Source organism: Heptranchias perlo, chromosome 30, assembly GCF_035084215.1.
Source record: "Heptranchias perlo isolate sHepPer1 chromosome 30, sHepPer1.hap1, whole genome shotgun sequence".
In the NCBI taxonomy this organism is placed as follows: Eukaryota; Metazoa; Chordata; class Chondrichthyes; order Hexanchiformes; family Hexanchidae; genus Heptranchias; species Heptranchias perlo.
In genome coordinates, this window is record NC_090354.1 from 16305637 (window position 1) to 16325923 (window position 20287).

General features: G+C 42.8%; 1 long non-coding RNA gene across 1 annotated transcript in view; it reads right to left on the bottom strand.

Annotated features, from left to right (window-relative positions):
• The window catches only part of LOC137300155 (uncharacterized), an 85725-nt gene extending 66784 nt beyond the window's left edge, over window positions 1-18941 (bottom strand). The window contains exons 1-2 of the long non-coding RNA XR_010958035.1: window positions 18890-18941; window positions 6794-6854 (exon numbers count right to left, since the gene is read on the bottom strand). This is a non-coding gene — a long non-coding RNA (uncharacterized lncRNA). The remainder of the gene's footprint in view (window positions 1-6793; window positions 6855-18889) is intronic.
• Between the last annotated feature and the right edge of the window lie 1346 nt (window positions 18942-20287).

Below are 20287 nucleotides of genomic sequence, written 5' to 3' on the forward strand. Positions count from 1 at the left end.
GTATGTTTCGTATATGTTGGTGTAAAAGATTTGTCTCTGTCTATTCTGTGTCTAACAATGTAAAACCAGAAGTAAAAAATGAGGAGACAGTACTTAAATTAAAATATGGAAAATCTCTTGCAGAGTTTTAAAACAGTTCTCAGTTGGTGGGAGCTGGCACGAGATTACATGTCAAGAAAGCTGCCAGAGACCACAGAAAGATATTTCCTCCTCAGGTCAGAAATGAAACTTAGGCCAAGTTTTGCTTTAGAGTAGGCTTAAAAGCCTCTTAAATGAGTGCATGGTAACAGGCACAATGTCAACATTAAATATTTGCCCCATATAAGCAAAGTCCATTGATCCTCGATGTAACAAACTGACAATGATTTATGGTTTAGCCACATAAAACATACATTAACCAATACTGAAAAAATAATGTTCAATTTTATTAAGGATGTAATAAAAAGGAAAACAAAATAAATAACTCCACTGAAACTAGAATCAGAATTTTACATTCCTACAGAAGTTAAATGCCCACACTAGATCAAATGAGCTCATGGGAATTTTTTTAACCATTTCAATTGCATCTTAATGTGAAAAGGAGGAATATGGCCTAGAAATTTGACTGCTCACATTTCTTACAATGCAGACTCAATTCCTTAGTTGTATATATCACCTGGGGCACACAGATTTAGTGGGGGAAGTGATATCAGGTACAAGACCAACAAACCAAAAGCTGATCTGCAAGATTAGCTCTCTGCAGTAGTAGCAGTTTGGAGACAGTTTTTCCAGTGATGTCCATCCTGCCAATGAACAAATCAACCTGTGCCAGACAGAAAAATCAGACTCATCTGATACTTGTAGTGGTCCAATCCATGTCGTAGAAGGGCCTGGATTTCTCATCCACATCTGATATAATCTTATCCACATCTTTCCTGCTATTGCAATGCTCTTCACTTTCCTCTCTCTCTCCGGTTCACTCCATTTTCTCATAGGTGCCTTCCTGGTAATTGATCAGCTTTCTGACCTGGGATTGTGTTGTTGTGGATGATTAGAGAAACCTCCTGCTGCCACAGGTTAGGGAATTAACCTACCCTCATCTTTACTGACTTTATCTGCAACAGCAAGAGCTGGTACTTGAAGCACTGGCCTAAATGACACGGTAGCCTTACCTGAAACAATGGCTAAGGCAAACATAGGTCCCTTAGAGGATGAGACCGGGAAATTAATGGTGGGAAACATGGAGATGGCAAAAATGCTGAACAAATATTTTGTTTCAGTCTTTACAGTAGAGGACACTAAGAATATCCCAACACTGGACAAACAGGGGACTCTCGGGGGGGAGGAGCTAAATACGATTAAAATCACTCAAGAGATGGTACTCAGTAAAATAATGGGACTCAAGGCGGATAAATCCCCTGGACCTGATGGCTTCCATCCTAGGGTCTTGAGGGAAGTGGCAGTAGGGATTGTGGATGCTTTGGTGATAGTTTTCCAAAATTCCCTGGACTCAGGAGAGGTCCCGGCAGATTGGAAAACTGCTAATGTAACACCGTTATTTAAAAAGGGTAGTAGGCAGAAGGCTGGAAATTATAGGCCAGTTAGCTTAACATCTGTGGTGGGTAAAATTTTGGAGTCTATTATTAAGGAGACAGTAACGGAACATTTAGATAAGCATAATTTAATAGGACAAAGTCAGCATGGCTTTATGAAGGGGAAGTCATGTCTGACAAATTTGCTTGAGTTCTTCGAGGATATAACGTATAGGGTGGATAAAGGGGAACCAGTGGACGTAGTGTATTTAGACTTCCAGAAGGCATTCGACAAGGTGCCACATAAAAGATTATTACTTAAGATAAAAAATCACGGGATTGGGGGTAATATTCTGGCATGGGTGGAGGATTGGTTATCAAACAGGAAGCAGAGAGTTGGGATAAATGGTTCATTTTCAGACTGGCAACCAGTAACCAGTGGTGTTCCACAGGGGTCGGTGCTGGGTCCCCAACTCTTTACAATCTATATTAACGATTTGGAGGAGGGGACCGAGTGCAACATATCAAAATTTGCAGATGATACAAAGATGGGAGGGAAAGTAGAGAGTGAGGAGGACATAAAAAACCTGCAAGGGGATATAGACAGGCTGGGTGAGTGGGCGGAGATTTGGCAGATGCAATATAATATTGGAAAATGTGAGGTTATGCACTTTGGCAGGAAAAATCAGAGAGCAAGTTATTTTCTTAATGGCGAGAGACTGGAAAGTACTGCAGTACAAAGGGATCTGGGGGTCCTAGTGCAAGAAAATCAAAAAGTTGGTATGCAGGTGCAGCAGGTGATCAAGAAAGCCAACGGAATGTTGGCTTTTATTGCTAGGGGGATAGAATATAAAAACAAGGAGGTATTGCTGCAGTTATATAAGGTATTGGTGAGACCGCACCTGGAATACTGCATACAGTTTTGGTCTCCATACTTAAGAAAAGACATACTTGCTCTCGAGGCAGTACAAAGAAGGTTCACTCGGTTAATCCCGGGGATGAGGGGGCGGACATATGAGGAGAGGTTGAGTAGATTGGGACTCTACTCATTGGAGTTCAGAAGAATGAGAGGCGATCTTATTGAAACATATAAGATTGTGAAGGGTCTTGATCGGGTGGATGCAGTAAGGATGTTCCCAAAGATGGGTGAAACTAGAACTAGGGGGCATAATCTTAGAATAAGGGGCTGCTCTTTCAAAACTGAGATGAGGAGAAACTTCTTCACTCAGAGGGTGGTAGGTCTGTGGAATTTGCTGCCCCAGGAAGCTGTGGAAGCTACATCATTAGATAAATTTAAAACAGAAATAGACAGTTTCCTAGAAGTAAAGGGAATTAGGGGTTATGGGGAGCGGGCAGGAAATTGGACATGAAGCTGAGTTCGGATCGGTCAATGCCCTGTGGGTGGCGGAGAGGGCCCAGGGGCTATGTGGCCGGGTCCTGCTCCGACTTCTTGTGTTCTTTAGATTTGTGGTTGGGATCAGATCAGCCATGATCTTATTGAATGGCGGAGCAGGCTCGAGGGGCCGATTGGCCTACTCCTGCTCCAATTTCTTATGTTCTTATGTTCTTATGTTCTTAATGCTGAGTCGGGGTTTTCCATTATTGATACCAATGCCCTGCTATTTATTCAGAGCTGGGAAGAGGGAGGGGGTGAGGGTTTCTGGATGGGAAACCTGAAAGGGTGTCCCGCGCGTCATAACGATTTTGACGGTAGGATGTTTTTCAAATTTTTTCAACAGATTTCATGCCTGGGAACCAGCCAGATTGACAGGCTAGTTGTCTGTCAGGCGGGAAATCAGCTGGGGAGCGATCGAGGTCTTTGGGGTTTGGAAGGGGGGCAATCGCGGGGGGGTGGTGGGGCAAGTTGGACATCATGGTGAATGAGGGAAGTCGGAAATCGTGGGGTATGGGGGAAGTTGGACATCGTGGGGGATGGGGGAAATCGGACATCGTGGAGGGGGTTGTCGGACATCGCGGGGGGGAGTCGGACATCGCGGGGGGAGTCGGACATCGTTGGGGAGGGGAAAGTTGGATATCGAGGGATGGGGAAGTCGGACATTGTGGGGTCCGATTGCGGGGTGTGGAAAGAGGATAGCTTGGGGGGGATGCGGGGAAGCACTCCTGCTCCTCCTGGCCCCCAAGCAGCGATGTAAATGCACTTACCTCATGGATCCGGCCCTTCACGCCTCCTTTTACCTGCCGGGATTCCTGCAGCCTGGGAAACCCGGCCTCCATGGGTTAAAAATAAAAATACCGGTAAAATCGAGGCATGCTACCTCCTTAAAAGATTTCACTGACCTACCCGCCTTCTGACAGCCGGTTGGTCGCCCTCCTCCTGACCAGCCTCCGTTAAACCCAGAAATGGGAGCGTTGGAACCGAGTTGTGGTCGTGCTTCAAATTTCTGCAATTTTTACTTCCCACCAACCCCAACCCAACTGTTCTTGGGGGTAAAATTCCCCCCCCAACTCTTTTTGACAATATTGTCAGAGCTAAAACAAAGGGGAAAATCTAGACAGCGCATAGAGGGCATAAACATTACAGTGCAGATATTAGACTGCTATTGGCCTCTTGTGTGAGTCTGACAATTAATAAATTTCTAATTTTCTGAGTGTCTATTTTTCTTATTTCCTGTTCTGTAGTTGCCTGGAATTGATGACGTGAGCAGACAGGACTTTTTGTTTTTCTATCTAAAACAGGCATAAAATATGGGACACCACCATGAAAGGTGTTACAGATATAAGATATATCAAATAACACTAACAGCACAAATCCTCTAAAGTAAAACAAAGATGAAAGGCAAATGTTTGTACTCGCCAAGGTGAGAAATGTCAGGGTCTGGGCTTGGAGTGCAACACTCTCCACTTTCAGCAACCATTGCTCTCAGATCTGGATGCAGCTCAAAGTAGATGCAGGGTAAAAGCTGACTATTCCATTCCAGTGATGGCCCAGTATCAAAAGACCCCATTTTCAGACATCAGTCATCCTCACGGTCTTTCTGAGTGAGGTTACCAATTTAGTTTCAATTTGTGCCAAATCATGACCAGATTTCTCCTGTGGATTCAAGCCCACTAGAGACTGGGGTGAGAGTGCCCAATTTTTAAAAATTTAATCCACGTACAGCTGACTGACAGAAAACTTATATCCCAATAGTCTGAGTTGGAAGCAAGGCCTAGAAATGCGATTGTGCCCAAAAACAGGCTGAGGGCGTGCTGCAATTAGCCTGTTCACTTGGTCACAGGGACCATGTTAAATTGGTGCTAGTAGCTCATCGTGAGCCTGGCTTGCAGCCAGCACTACCCATGCTACTCATTATTGGCTGCACGCCTATTTGGGTGGGGAGGGGGGTGGGGTGGCCAGGGATTCGGGCTTACCTGATGTCACTTAAAGGCAGCCGATATCTAATAAAGAGGAAGTGCACTCTGGCTGCAGACAGCAGGGAAAGCTTGTAAGGTAGGAATGGCTGTAAGAAGTCCAGAGAGGGCACCCAGGTTCTATGATGCAATGTTGGAGTCCCTGGTCCAGGTGGTGGACAGAAGGAGGAAGATCCTATTTCCCAGGGAGCAAAAAGCCTTTCAGGAAACACCTCCACTTTCAGTGAGAGGAGATCGCTGAGGAGGTTAATGCCGGGAACTTAGCTCCCAAGTCATGGCTGTGATGCCAAAAGAAGTTCAATGACCTCACCAGAGATGTCAAGGTAAGAATCTTACCTCGGACATCAACTGCTTTCTCCTCACACCTGCATCACCTACAGCCTCACTACTTAAATTACTCCTCTCCGTTGCATTCAAAAGGGAATTGGATAAGTACTTGAAGGAAAAATGTTTGCAGGGCTACGGGGAAAGGGCGGGCAGTGGGACTAGCTGGGTTGCTCTTGCAGAGAGCCGGCACAGGCTCGACGGGCCGAATGGCCTCCTTCAGTGCTGTCACCTTTCTGTGATTCTATTGATTCTATGATTTGTTGAATTCAAACTCAAATTCCAGAAACAAAACTGTTATGGGCTCTAAGTTCACTGTCAATTCTGTCAGCAAAACTAGGTTTCCATAGATGCAGGAGGAAAGATGGGTTTTTGTTAGTAATAGTACGGCAGCAAATGTAACTTTTTATACCCCAATGCTAGTAGTATATCCTATGCCAGCGCAGACAGCACCATAAATGGCATTTTATTATTCAGCAAACAGTATAAAAGAGTTTTTGCTCTAATTTTATGACCCGGTGATTTACCACAATATTATTATATTTTAAATAAATGGATTGAAGCACAATAATGGCTCAATTTTTAAGTGTGCTACCCAATGTTGAACGGAGCCATATAGGCTAGGACTAGGGTAGCCAGCACCCATGGAACCATTTCCCAACATGTGTCTGCTTCAAAGAGAGGAGCAGAGAAATTTGAAAGGATAGAAGTGATTTTTTTTTTAAAACTGCTGTTCCTCATAACAAAAGACTATTTGAATTGAACACTATGAAAAAACAAATATTTATTATTTAAAATGGCAAAGTTGGGGGAAGTGACCAATTAATCCACCTACGTTAATCGCGGACATTCCACCACTGCATAGCTCTGAAAATGGCCCTCAGTGTCTGTTAGTAGCATTACTGTGTTACTGGCAAACTCTGCTGGAAAAGTTAAAATAGAAATCTTGGTTTAGTGCAAACTTGGCATAGCTGGAGTTAAGCTTCTGCCTGCACACACAAAAAATCAAATTAGAAACAGTGATCCATGTGACCATCCATTGCCTTACTGACAGTTTGATTATATTAGGTAACTAGAACATTATCGAAATGTTGGAATCTGCATTTAATCAAACAACATGCACAATGTTTTATATTACAAGAGCAACTACACTGAGATTTAAATAAAATGTATCCAATAGTTCTTATCTCCTGGTTTGAAATTTCCTAAGTCACCAACATATTGTTTCCATAACTCTCCGAGCAGTTTTGCCTTTGGTTGTGGGAACTGAGATGATACAAATAGTGCACAGTCTACTTTAATTCCAAAAAAACAGAAACTTCTGCGTCCTCTACATTTAAAAATATCAAATTCAACAAATATTCAGAACCACAAGTAACGGTCTGTGGTGCTTTTTAAAAAAAATCAAGAGAATTTGCTAAAAGAAACATCTCCAGAACATATCCATGGTGAAAAAACACTGTGAAGTTACTTAATATTTGACAAATAGGCTCTTTTTAAACATTTGACGATATTATTTTTCATTTGGCAGAAACTGTCACTTGAACTTACAGTGCAATCGAGTCCTAAATGGAAATGAAGTGTACCTTTGGTTAAATGGAGGAGCTAGATGGCAGAGTAGAGCTGCAACAGGCCACAGAGGTTCAGCTGCAAAAAGAAAGTAGATAAAGAATGAAAGATTGAAGATGAGGGATAAACATACTGATTGATGTTACTTGCAAACTTCAGAGTAGCTTTGATTTTTGTTCGCAAAAACTGTGAAATAAATTGCCTCAGGCTAGTTGAAGAGAGGAAATGCTTTGTGTGTTTAAATGTCATCGTTTTTCAATATTTTGTTTAAGCTCTAAACATATACATTTTTTTTTAAAGTGAGCAACTGTCAAAATATGTTCCTTTGAGGAGTCCTTTACTCTCCCTAAACAGTCTAGCAAACTTCCTCCTCCTCTGGCAGCAAGTATTATTGCGAGAGGTCAAGTATGATTGTCTTTTCAAAAAAGCATTCTTTTGGTCTTTTAAACAATATAAATGTAGCTGTTTTTCCCCTCAGCCTTTACCGCGTTATCTCTTTGCCGTAATCACTAAAGCTTTCAGCAACTGCCAGTAATGACCCAGATTTAGCTACTCAGACTGGCTAAATGCCCCCAAAAAACAGGAGATAAAATTGAGTTCTACGTACTTACTACGTAAGATGTAACGGGATGAAATTCAAGCTGAAAAAACGAACATATATATTCCTTCAATTCTACATATGCTTGTCTGCTCACAGAGGTATAACTGGAGAGCAATCTGCCTCACCAACTGCACTTATGATGCAACTGCTAGATTATTAGTGCGTGAATATTAGTCCTTCAGTTTAAATGAAGGAGACATAGGTAACTTGGGAGTGACTTCATCCAAACCAATGTGATGAAAATCATTTGAATCTGTGTATGAAGGAGCTGGTTGTGGATCTGGGCACTGAATTTGGGACACAGCTGCTCCATAACAAGTTCAGTCTCGTCTTCACCTCTAGGCCTTTAATCAAAGCTCACGCGTGCCTGGTTTTTGTTCACAGAAGGATTAACTTTCTCTTTCTGGCTTTTGCCTGTAATGGCAGGTAGCTTTGTGTGTGTGTGTGTGTGTGTGTGTGTGTGTGGCAAGGAGCGTAAAAAAACGAGGAAGTAAAGAAAGAAACAGACATAACAAAGACAGACAGAATACAAAAAGAATTTTTCGTGAAAACTCCTTCTATTCTATGTAGGCAATTCCTGTTAAAAGATTTTTCATCCTCAGCAGATATTTCTTCCTATCTGGAATTCCGTTATTACAAATTGAGCTAAAACTTTTATTTGACAGTTACATACTGAGATAAGAGAATACATGGTTACCTTTGATTATGGGATGCACTGCAGAGCAGCTTAAATTATAAATAATTATTTTTAAAAGGACCAGCTTACTCTGAGTAGGAATGTAGACCCACAGGAATGAGATAGGAAAAATCTGAACATGAAACAAACTTCCTCTTAAAGGGATTTCCAGAATGCAAGCTCTATGAGGCCAGATAATGGGGCGTTTGAATCATTTACAGCAGTCTCAATGATCTACCTCTGTTGGAGCCCCAGCCCCCTTTCCCACCCCTTTGATTTGGCCTCCCTTGAGTTTTTGTCTGGCAGTCACTTTTGCAAGAAGATAAGGCATGTTTGAGTGAAGCAATTTGTACTATGGCTCAAATCCTGACTTTATCCTGAGAAGTATAAAAAGTAGCCACCAAACTCAATAGACAGGATAGCCAGCCCTCTTTTAATGTTCCTATAATAAGTGGTTATCTGGTTCTGCTTCTCTTGGTTGTCTTGTGAAGAAATGCTTATTATTATTTTGCTCAAAACCAGCACAAAAAACTACAAATTTGATTAATGTTGATTCCATTTGCTCCTAATTGAAGCAAAATTCTTGACACAAAGAACTGTCTGACTACTTGAAGGAAAAGAAAACAACAATAACTTGCATTTACTTAGTACCTTTGATGTAATAAAATCTTTTAAGGCACTTGAAGAAAGAGGAGACACTAAGCTGGAGCATAAGAGCTATGAGTTATGGTTGAATGCATGGTTGCAAAAATACGTTTTGAAGAGGTTTTTGAAGGTGGGGAGGGAAGTAGCAGGATGAAGAGGTTTAGAAAAAATGTTCCAAACAGTAGAACCAAGAAGGGTGAAGGTTCTGCCTCTGAAAGAGGAGTAAGACCTGGAGGGATGCAAAGGAGGTCAGAGTCAGAAAACTGTAGGACACAGGTTGAGATGTGGGGCTGGACGAGGTTGAGGAGATTGCAGGGGCGGGGGGTACGAGAGGAAGGAATAGGGGAATCTGTAAACAAGGACAAGTGTTTTGAATTAAGCTCACCTGGGCACAGGGAGCCAATAGAAGTTGGCAAAGACCAGGATGATGATCAAGTAGGACTTAGTGCAGGATAGCATGGGGACAGTGGAATTTTGGATAAATTGGAGGTTGTGTAGAGGGGAACTATAGAGGTCAGTGAAGAGTACACATCTTGAGAATGCGTGAAAAAAACAAACATATATATTCCTTCAATTCTACATATGCTTGTCTGCTCACAGAGGTATAACTGGAAAGCAATCTGCCTCACCAACTGCACTTATGATGCAACTGCTAGATTATTAGTGCGTGAATATTAGTCCTTCAGTTTAAATGAAGGAGACATAGGTAACTTGGGGGTGACTTCATCCAAACCAATGTGATGAAAATCATTTGAATCTGTGTATGAAGGAGCTGGTTGTGGATCTGGGCACTGAATTTGGGACACAGCTGCGTAGATAAATATTTCAGCAGCAGTAGTGATGAGGCCATGAAAATGGAGCCACAGAGGTGATAATGTATAAAGTGACCATTTTGTTCCTGTAGAACAACTGCTTATAGTTTTCACATAACCTGGTCTAATGCTTGTGCTACAATGTGTGAGTTCAGTTTAACTATTGGATCTGAATTTGGTAAATCTACTGAACCAAAGGCCACAGAACCATATTTGGCAAATATTGATTAGGATTATTATGAACACATGGAATACAAGGAATAATCATATTACTGACTAACATTTCTATGGCAAAATGTTGCTGTCCCTTTATTTTTCCTCAGTATTTTGAAGGGAATTTAGTCCAAAATTAAGCCTTGAAGCAAAATTTGCTTTGATTTAATTGTTGGGCATGTGTCTCTGTATAACACTATTGTTTTTCAGCTATAAGAGACTCAAACAACAGCTCATAAAAGCACAGCAGCTCTGATCCCAGGTATGAAGTTGGCAAAGCAGTGCTGAATGCTGCTTTATCTGAAACAGGGCCTAATTATATGCCATCTTTAAAGCAGATGTGCTACTTGTATTCAATTAATGTCAGTGCATTTCCTTTGACTATTCGAAAGCTAGTCCTTTTAATTTGTTCAGCTAAGTGAAGAATGATAAAACTATTATGTTTGTTGATATTTACATTATGCTGGTTAACTTTATAGAATCATAGAATCATAGAAAGGTTACAGCATGGAAGGAGGCCATTCGGCCCATCGAGTCCGTGCCAGCTCTATGCAAGAGCAATCCAGCTAGTCCCACTCCCCCGCCCTATCCCCCTAGCCCTGCAAATTTTTTCCTTTCAAGTACTTATCCAATTCCCTTTTGAAAGCCATGATTAAATCTGCCTCCACCACCTCCTCGGGCAGTGCATTCCAGATCATAACCGCTCACTGTGTAAAAAAGCTTTTCCTCATATCACCGTTGGTTCTTTTGCAAATCACCTTAAATCTATGTCCACTGGTTCTTGACCCGTCCGCCAATGGGAACAGTTTCTCTCTATCTTGCTCTGTCTAGACCCTTCATGATTTTGAATACCTCTATCAAATCTCCTCTCAACCGTCTCTGTTCCAAGGAGAACAAACCCAGCTTCTGCAGTCTATTCACATAACTAAAGTCCCTCATCCCCGGAATCGTTCTAGTAAATCTCTTCTGCACTCTCTCTAAGGACTTTACATCTTTCCTAAAGTGTGGTGCCCAGAACAGGACACAATACTCCAGTTGTGGCCGAACCAGTATTTTATAAAGATTCATCATGACTTCAGTAACTTTCTAATTTTTAATTATTTGGGTCTGCATAAGAGATATGCAGTGTGCCATAGTCCTGTACATATAAATGACCTGAACTACTGAGGTTCATAATCATTTTAAGATTGAAAGTTTTGTTCTACTAACTAAAATATTGTACATTGCAATGTCTTTTGCTATGATGCTGCTTTAAAATGAGAGTTGCTTTTTAAAAATCCGACAATAAGTAAATAAATTAAATGGGCTGGGGGATGAGCACTGAGATGACTTAGGCACAAGGAGGAGCCAAGCCTCCTGCTGGTTGTCCACAGAATCACAGCCATTCAGATAGCCACACATCTACCTCAGCGCGTGATGTGTTTCTTTTTCCCCTACCCCCACCGTGACCACTACTGGCTTCTCCTTCCCTGCCCACATGAATGGCATTGGGGGATGAGGCCTGGGTCCCCGGCGGATTTCCCTTCTCTCCATGGGGAAGGTGGTGGCAGGCCCGAGGAAGTGGTGGTATATGTCCTAAGATGCCTTCAAGGAGGGAAAGGGCCTCGTAGAAGCCTCATCCCCCTTCATTCTGCTCCCAACTTTTACCTGCTGAAGGCCCCGGTCTCAGCTGAGGCCTTCAATGGAACGCCTAGTTGTATCTCTGGGGTGTTTCTGCCCCTCTTACTCCTGGCTCTTCTAATGTATGCAATGGAAATCCTGCTGCCTCACTGCTAAGAGATTGTGCCCTCACAGCAGTGGGCTTCCTCTTGGTGATGGGAATCTGGCTGGGGACCTGCCCTGCATCCTTAGTGAACCCTGAAGAAGTTGGGTTGGATGATCTTTCAGGTGTCCATGGCGGCCATCATGCGTATGTAATTGAAGGACCTAACTCCTGTTTTAGGAGCCTGCGGGTAACTGGTGTCCTGAGGAGTGGAACAGGAACTGGGCCTGTTCTGCTCAGCTTCACCTGCTGTGGATGCGGCCTAGGAACCAGCCACCACCGAAAAATTCATACAGAGCCAGGAGGAGCAGGAGTGTTCCTTCCGGCCCCACCGTACTGCTGATGGCTGCTGTTGGCTGCGATCGTCCCTCCTCCAGCTGTATTCCTCCTCCTCGCTCTTACCTGATGGCCATTGTTGGCCCGAAATTCTATTCTCCAGTCGGGTGACCTGCTTGTGGAGGCGCAACAGCCACTGGCAGTTCGTCCAGATTATTTAGATGAGGCCTTCCAGTTCGGGCACTCATTGCCTGAAACTGGGTGCCAACAAATTTCTACCCCATTATCTCAGTATTTATAGTCTGAAAAATATTAATTTTGAACTTATTTTTCTTTATTAAGTTGGTAGCACATCCCGAGAATGAATAAATATGCATGGCTCAGTACTACACCAAGTACTGCATTTATCCACTGTACAAGTAGGGAGCTATCTCTGTGCTTTTTAATCCCAGAGGTTGTTGCAGTGAATCAGGGAAGGGTTACCCGTTACAGATTATATTACTGTTGCTTCCCCTTTCTTCACTGGCCAGGATATAGATCCCACCACCAAACACATCTTCCCCTCCCCACCCCTTTCAGCATTCCGAAGGGACTGCTCCCTTTGCGACACCATAGCCCACTCTTCCATCGCCCCCAACATCCGCCCTCCTCCCTACAGCACTTTCCCATGTGAGCGTAGGAGATGCAACAGCTGCCCTTTCACCTCCTCCCTTCCCACCGCCCAGAGCCCCAAACACTCCTTCCAGGTGAAACAGCGATTTACTTGCAATTCTTTCAATTTAGTATTCTGTATTCATTGCTCACGATGCAGTCTCCTCTACAATGGGGAGACCAAACACAGATTGGGTGATCGCTTTGCTGAGCACCTCCACTCAGTCCGCAAGTGTGCCCTGACCTGCTGGTCACTTGCCATTTTAATTCCTCGTGCCACTCCCACTTTGACCTCTCTGTCCTTCGCCTCTTACACTGTTCCAATGGAGCTCAATGGAAGCTCGAGGAACAGCACCTCATCTTTCGTTTAGACACTTTACAACCTTCCGGACTCAACGTTAATTTCAATAACTTCAAATCATAACCACTGCTCCCATTTTTTCCCCATTTTTTTTTGGACTGCAGCTGCTTGTTATGGTTCTGATGTTGCCATTTACAGCTCCTCTAGACCGATCTTTTGTTTCTTAACCTGCCCCATTACTACCCTCCTTACCTTACACCATCATCCCTTTTGTCATTTAATCACTCTTACTCTCTACCCTATCACAGATCTTCCCTTTTGTTCTTTCCTCCCCTCCCCCCCGCCCCACCTTTCCCTGGCTCTTTACTTGCTTAAAAACTTTAACTCATTAACATCTTCCAGTTCTGACAAAAGGTCTTCGACCTGAAATGTTAACTCTGTTTCTTTCTCCACAGATGCTGCCTGACTGGCTGAGCTTCTCCAGCATTTCCTGTTTTTATTATAGATGCCATATTGTTTTCTCCGGTTATTATCATCCCAATGCAGACTTGTGTACTGGAATGTTAATAATCACCTGAACAAAGTATAAAGAAAATCTTCTGTCCTCTTTATATACGTATGGTTAAGGTGTCATTAACATTCCTCCAACCTGACACTCACTGTGATTCATTTCCAAATGAATATGTTAAGATATATAAGTTTCAAGGGACTATTATAATTTTGGATAATTTACTTTGTGTTAATAGTTACAATTCACAAGCAATTGTAAGGTGCAACTATGAAAAGGGCCAAACTAGTCAAGCCCTGAAATTATAGGTTAGACAACTAATTGAGATTTTCTGTTTTGAAGCTAGAGGATCTAAAGCTGAAGCCAATCTCTTCCCACACCTTTTGTAGGCCAATATCGACATCTGTAATTAAATATAAATTCTTTCATTATTATTGTTGTATCATGATTGGTAAGTGACTCTTGCACCAACACCTCCACGTTGTCACCTCCCTGCTTACCTTCAAAAGCCTCCTTAAGATTCTTCTCTCCTCGTGCTTTCACCCCATAAGCCATCTTATCCCCTCCCCTCTCCTGCCTGGTCCTGTTCTTTATCCACCATCCTGTAAAGCCCTTTGAGATGACTCTTTGCATGTGAGAGGCACTACAGAAAAGCAAGTTGCAGTAGTATTTGTAAATTATATTGCCATCGTCTGCTGTGCTACATGTATCCAAATTTGCTTGTCTTTATCCCTCAATGAAAGAATGGCATGTAAATCCTGAAAGGGGGATTTGAAACCTGTCATTTAAATAGTTTACATGTGGAAAAATGGAGTTTGCTTGCTGCGATTGCTGATGCTTTACTGCATCCAAAATTGCCATTCAGAGAATTGGATGCTTTGAAGATTGGGCCCATTATCAGACCCGTAGCTGACACCAGTGAGTTTCTGTGCCACTAGTGGAAAATCAGGCGTTAATGCTTCAGTTCAATAGTAGCCATGATGTGGAGATGCCGGTGATGGACTGGGGTGTACAAATGTAAGGAATCTTACAACACCAGGTTATAGTCCAACAGTTTTATTTGAAAATCACAAGCCTCCGAAAGCTTGTGATTTTCAAATAAAACTGTTGGACTATAACCTGGTGTTGTAAGATTCCTTACATCAGTTCAATAGTATATGGAGCACTTTGTACCATGAAAGGAATCCCAGGAGCCACTGAACATAGCATGACCTGTGGATGTTTCTAAGTTCCGCAGTGATGGCCCAACTCTGATTATATTATCTGGTATCATGCAGTTCCACTCTACTTCTGCAGAAGTGATTACTCACATGTATGTTGCTTAAAAACAATTTTTAAAAGGATCAACGCTGGTAAGGCTTTCAAGTGAATTTCTCATCTTACTGAAGGCTCTTGCACGACACAGTTCACAATTTGTAAACACTGTTGACCCACCAGCGTCATTCAGTGTATCTAAATTACAGATTGGTAAGCATGGTTTTGTTTAGGAAGAAAATAGCAACAAGTTGGGAAACTGTAACTGGAGCTGGATTGCTGCTCCTGTATGATTTGTTACCAGATTGGAAAATGGTGGCTTTGCTAAACAGGCTGTTACTGGAAGTGACTCTCTCCCACAAAACCCTCCAAGAAAAAAATGTATTTCATGAAACAAACAGAGTATGTGGTGTGTGGCCATTAAATTGTAAAAGTAATTAACTCTTCATCTAATCATTCCAAATCATTTACAATGCTAATGTTTGCAGATTACAAAGCTGCATCAGTCATTAGTTGCCTTTGGTATAGAACGGCCAACAGCTGCCTATGCTTTACATGGGTATACTGAAGATCTCCTTACAGTTAAATACAGACTTCCATAATGGAACCATATGTGACAAACTGACTGTGATATTCCTGTGCCGAGAAGGTCCCTCTGGCATAAAAGTTGTGAGTAATGGTGACCTTCACTGCTACAGTGCAGTATATTGACTGTACCTGCAGGTATTCTCGAACTAGACGGCACACCTTGGGCATAGTCTCTTTGCTGAGTCTGAACCTCCTCTTGGCACAGTTCCTGCACTATACCCAGATAGTTGATTCTGTTACAGTGAACTTGCTGCTTGGGGTTGTTCCTGCTGTGAGTTGGGAGCCTCCTAAGTCCTGTATGCTTATGAGCCACTCTTTCCTTCTTCTCCACTAGAAAAACCTAGCAATGACCTCCACATCATTGCTGTGGGGCAGAAAATTGCTCTGTTAATATTTCCATGTCTCCCTATTCATTAAGCCAATCGTGTATTAAATTATGACTTTTTGAAGAATCACCAATGCTCTATAATTATGCATGAATTTCCTCTGATTGGCTTTTAACAAGGCCTTAACATGCACAAAATGTCCTTTACTTCCCTTTTTGTAAAGAATCATTGATCCACTTTTGGAGGAGTATGAATGTTCAGAGACGTGCTGAAGATGAATGAATCAGCCATTAGCATATTCTCCACAAACTCGAATATTTTCCCTCACACTATTTTTTCACTAAATTTAGCAAAGACAGGAATTTCAGCCCAAATGATTCAAAAAGTCTGATAGAATGCTTCAACTACAGTTAAACATTACTGATTTGGAAAGGTTTCCATTTCCTTGCGATTGACAGACATATCAGCCATTGAGGGATTAATTAGATTCCGATGAGACCAATCAGATTGATGGGAGGGAGGAACAAGTCTCTGGACAGTTTTCCAAAAACATTCAATATTTGGGATTCAATAATGCAACATTAACCATTGATAATAATCGCTACAGGAAATAATATATAAATGTTTACTGAAGTCATTTTTTTACATGAACAAAGTCAGGAGACAATGGACTGAATTTCAAGGCCTCTCATCTGGCAGAAACAGGGGCAGGAGTGGCCTGAGAATGGTATGGAAGCTTACTGCCCTGTCGTAATATCCCAAATATTGAATGTTTTTGGAAAACTGTCCAGAGACTTGTTCCTCCCTCCCGTCAATCTGTTCTCGCTGTCACTGTGGCTGTCTCCATTTTGTTGGGTCGTGGCGGCTGCCTGAAGAGGGCGTACAGCTGATTTCGATGTTTAAATTGGGGTTCTATAGCATCAATAGGACCCCGATGCTACTTCAGGCTTGAACAGTGTCAGCGGGCAACTGGGCCAAAGAGGATGCAGCGGGTAAATCTCACGGATTTTTTTGTGAGGCCGGGTGGAACAGCAGTGCTCACACGCAGGATCCACCAAAACCAACCCGGGCTGCTGCCTCTCCTGTTCTGCCCTCCCCCATGGACCGAAGACCCCTCCCATGGACCTGCCTTCTTCCAGTCTGGAGGCCAGCTGGGCCGCCCGACATTGCGGCCGCCCAGAGCTGGCGAGGTGCCACGGAGTGCTTGATTTCTGCCTGAAACCCACCGGCCTGACAATATTGAGCCTCGTCCCTCTGCTGGCCAGCCCAGTCCGCACACAAAGGAAAATCTAACCCAATGTATTTTTAATCTTCTGTTTATGAGAGAAAATGGCACAAACTGAAGCTAACAGTTTATACTTAGGGCTTATCTGGGGAGGAAATGTACACATTTAAGTTCTCATATAAAACTCTAAGGGCCAAGTTCCAGTATTATGTGAGTAGAAAATGCAAAAAACAGTTGATTTATGTAAAGAACGAGGCTTGTTGGATCCAGTGGCTTATTGCTGTCCATAAGAATTATTATTTTGTAAAAGTAAGAGTTATTAACACATTAGAGATTGCCTGCAGTACATGTAAAACACAGAAACAGATAAATGCCTTTTTCTTAATCACGTGTAGCCCAGAAAGGGACCTTTCACTTTGTTATGTGGTGCCTTGAAGACAGTGCATTATTTAGGGGCCTTTCAGTGGGCCACTGACTGCCAGTTTTTTTCTATTTCCCACTGCAGCAGTCTCTAAAGTTCTCTAAAGTGTCGCTACCAAATCCCTCCTCCTCGTCTCTGCCTCTCAGTGAGGGTCAACTGCAAAATTATTTAGGATGAAGAGTGAATCCTGACATGCCCCATGTTTCTTGCATTTCTTTTCTCTCATTGTTTGTTGCTGTCTCTGGTACTCTTGTTTCTGAGAAGTGTATTTTGTTACCAAACTTTTTTTTACAGTCAATTTTTTTACCGGCAGTTATTTCCCATTGAGATCTTCATATACAGAAACGACCATTGCACAGCAACATCTGGTACACGCATAAGTGATAGTCATGGAGTTTAAACAACGTAATTAAGTTTTCCTTGTTTGGATTTCAGTTAATAGCATTTCTCTAGGAAAAGAAGCAAAAAAGCTATACATGTCTTGGTTGATAGATGTTCAAAGGACTCAGAAATTATCAGCACCTTCTGGGGCATTGCTCCTGATTTTTAATACTGGTTATATTTGTATACACAAATCAGTAGTTACATTGGGAAGGATTGTGCTGATGTTGGAGGCCCAGGGAAGGTTATAGCCGTTCTGATTAAGCAAGTAGTCTGCATATGAGTGGGGCTCCTTTTCTGTGCACCAGGAGAGAAAAACCTGCTAAACCATTCCACAGAATACAAATACCCACCAGACTTCAGCCACAACTCCCCTCCAAATGCATAGGTTTCCTCCTACTTGTCCTAACCCGAGGTTGACTGTGGGAGCTGGGGTAAAGAGCAGAGGCAAAAAGATCAACAAGCATACAGGGTTCTTCAACTAAACACAAGGGGGTGGGGGAGATTGCCACTTACACTTCCCAGTTATTTTTATTGCTTTCTTCAAGGGTCAACTGAGTTCCAAAAGCTGCAACAAATAAATCTGCTGATGGTATACATCCGATACATTCGGTCCAGAAACTGTAATGGGTGTGACTCCTCTCTAGAAGTTCCTCACGGCTGTTAGCTCAGTCCACTGAGCTCAGTCTAGTGTCTGCCTGTGACACTTCTGCTTCTTTTATTGTCTGGTTGAAACTTGACCAAAACGGTGGTACGTGCCTTGAATTTTCTGGTATTCAAGTCAAACGTTTCTGGTCACAAACCCGACACCCATTTGTAGGAACAAAGGTGGGTGAGAGGAATGTGAATCCTCTTCAGCTTTTCCAATGAAGATCTTTTAAAAGGAGCCGTTCCCAGAAAGAAAAGTAAACTAAGAAGATCCTACTCTCAAATCTGTGGTGGGTGCACACTTACTGGCCATCTTTGATATGCTCAACTGCCTTCTGTTTGTGAACAGAAATTTCTAGCATGCCTCTGTTTCCTGATTACATTTGTCTTTTAAGATTTCCTGTCTGAATTTATTTCACATGTGACCCTTAACAACTATTGAAGACAAGAGCCTATATCCATCTGTCTGAGTTGGACTTAAAAGTGGGCCCCAGAGGTGAAAGGGCAATCCTTCATTAAACTTTACTAAACACATTGCACTACCCAATCCCCAGTATACTATAAAAATGATACTGATCTTAGGTTGTTGCAAAGGACGTTTTGTTTCTGAGAAATTAATTTCTGTTGCTTTTAATTTGTCGGTAAAAGAAAATCTGTTCCTATTTTAAAGTGGTATTAGCTGTACAGAACATATGAGAATCAATTGTGAGTAAAAGGTTCCACAGCATATGGGACATAAGGGGCACGATTTTAATAAGGCGGCGGGATGGCAATCGGGGTGGGGGGTCAATGGGCCCACGGCAAACACAAATAATAAAAACTTACCTTTCCCCACGCGATTGTGACTTAATTGGTGGCCATTAATCTTGTTTCCGGGTTTGCCGTCCGAAAGCTGTGCAGTGGGCGGACTGCGCACCCGCATGACAGGCTGAAGCTGCAGCGTCTAGATTTAAAGGGCCATTGCACCAATGGATTTTGCTGGAGCAAAGAGCAAGAAGACACAATGGAGCAGCACAAGGGCAAGGCTGCTCCAAGATTCAACGATGCCTCATTTGAGGTGCTGCTGGCTGGGATGAAGAGGAGGAGGGAACTATTTTATCCAGCCAACAGGAGGAAGCACCCTGCCTCTTCCACCAAGAAGGCCTGGTTCAAGGTGACAGAGGAGGTCACGAGCAGGAGCAACATATCCCGCACCTGGGTCCAGTGCAGGAAGCATTTCAATGATCTGACTAGGTCAACAAAAGTGAGTACACTTAATGATTCTCCATGGTGCACATCACCACCCACCACCCCCTCCAAACTCATTCTGCACTGCCAAGACTACTCCATCGCATCACTCCTCACATCCACTTAAGGCTCATCCTCAGTTTACCTTCACTTCCTGAGCACGTCCTCACCTCCCCATTTGTGACCCCACCACTACCACTCACCCAAATCCTGATCCAATGTGATGTCTCTGTCTGATACTCACCCTCTGATGCACCTCTTTCATGGTCAGCCTCACCCAAAGCAATGCATTCATCAGTTGGCCACGTCACCCTCACTCACTCACACGTCTGTACTTTCTCCCCTTCTCGGAGAAGAGAGCACAAAATGAACGTGAGAGGGTGAGGACTGGGGTGTGGGGGGGGGCACAACAAATAGTGGTCCTCACAGAGGTGGAGGACGAGGTCCTGGAGATCAGCAGCACTCTCGAGTGCCTGTCCATCGGGGACGCTGAGACGGGCACCCCACAAACGTCTGGTGACACAACTTTAACATTCATCACACACAATGATTGGAATGTTGAACACCTCAGTATGCTCATCGCAACATGACACATTTGTGATGATGCTTAATATTGTCTTCTGTTCTCTTACAGACCCTTCAACGACCGCAGTGAAGGGAGAGGGCGACGCACCATCCTGATCGCATCTGACCTTCACATACTTGTACTTTCCAGGAAGGGTCATTGGACAGCAACCAGGAATGGAAGCCTGGCTGATACTTCCCAGGGATATAAAGAACAAACATAATTTGAGAACATTTACATTTTTACAGGTTTTTCTCACTGCAATAGATTTTCATTGTTATTGTATTTTACAGACTGCATCACAAAATAAGCAGCTATTCCCAGCAAAGATTAAATATACTAGCATATTTGTATAATTTATCCTATAATATATTTGTCCAACAAGTAAAGGTAAATGCTCTCCTCTTCCAATGATGCTGGACTTCCCTGAC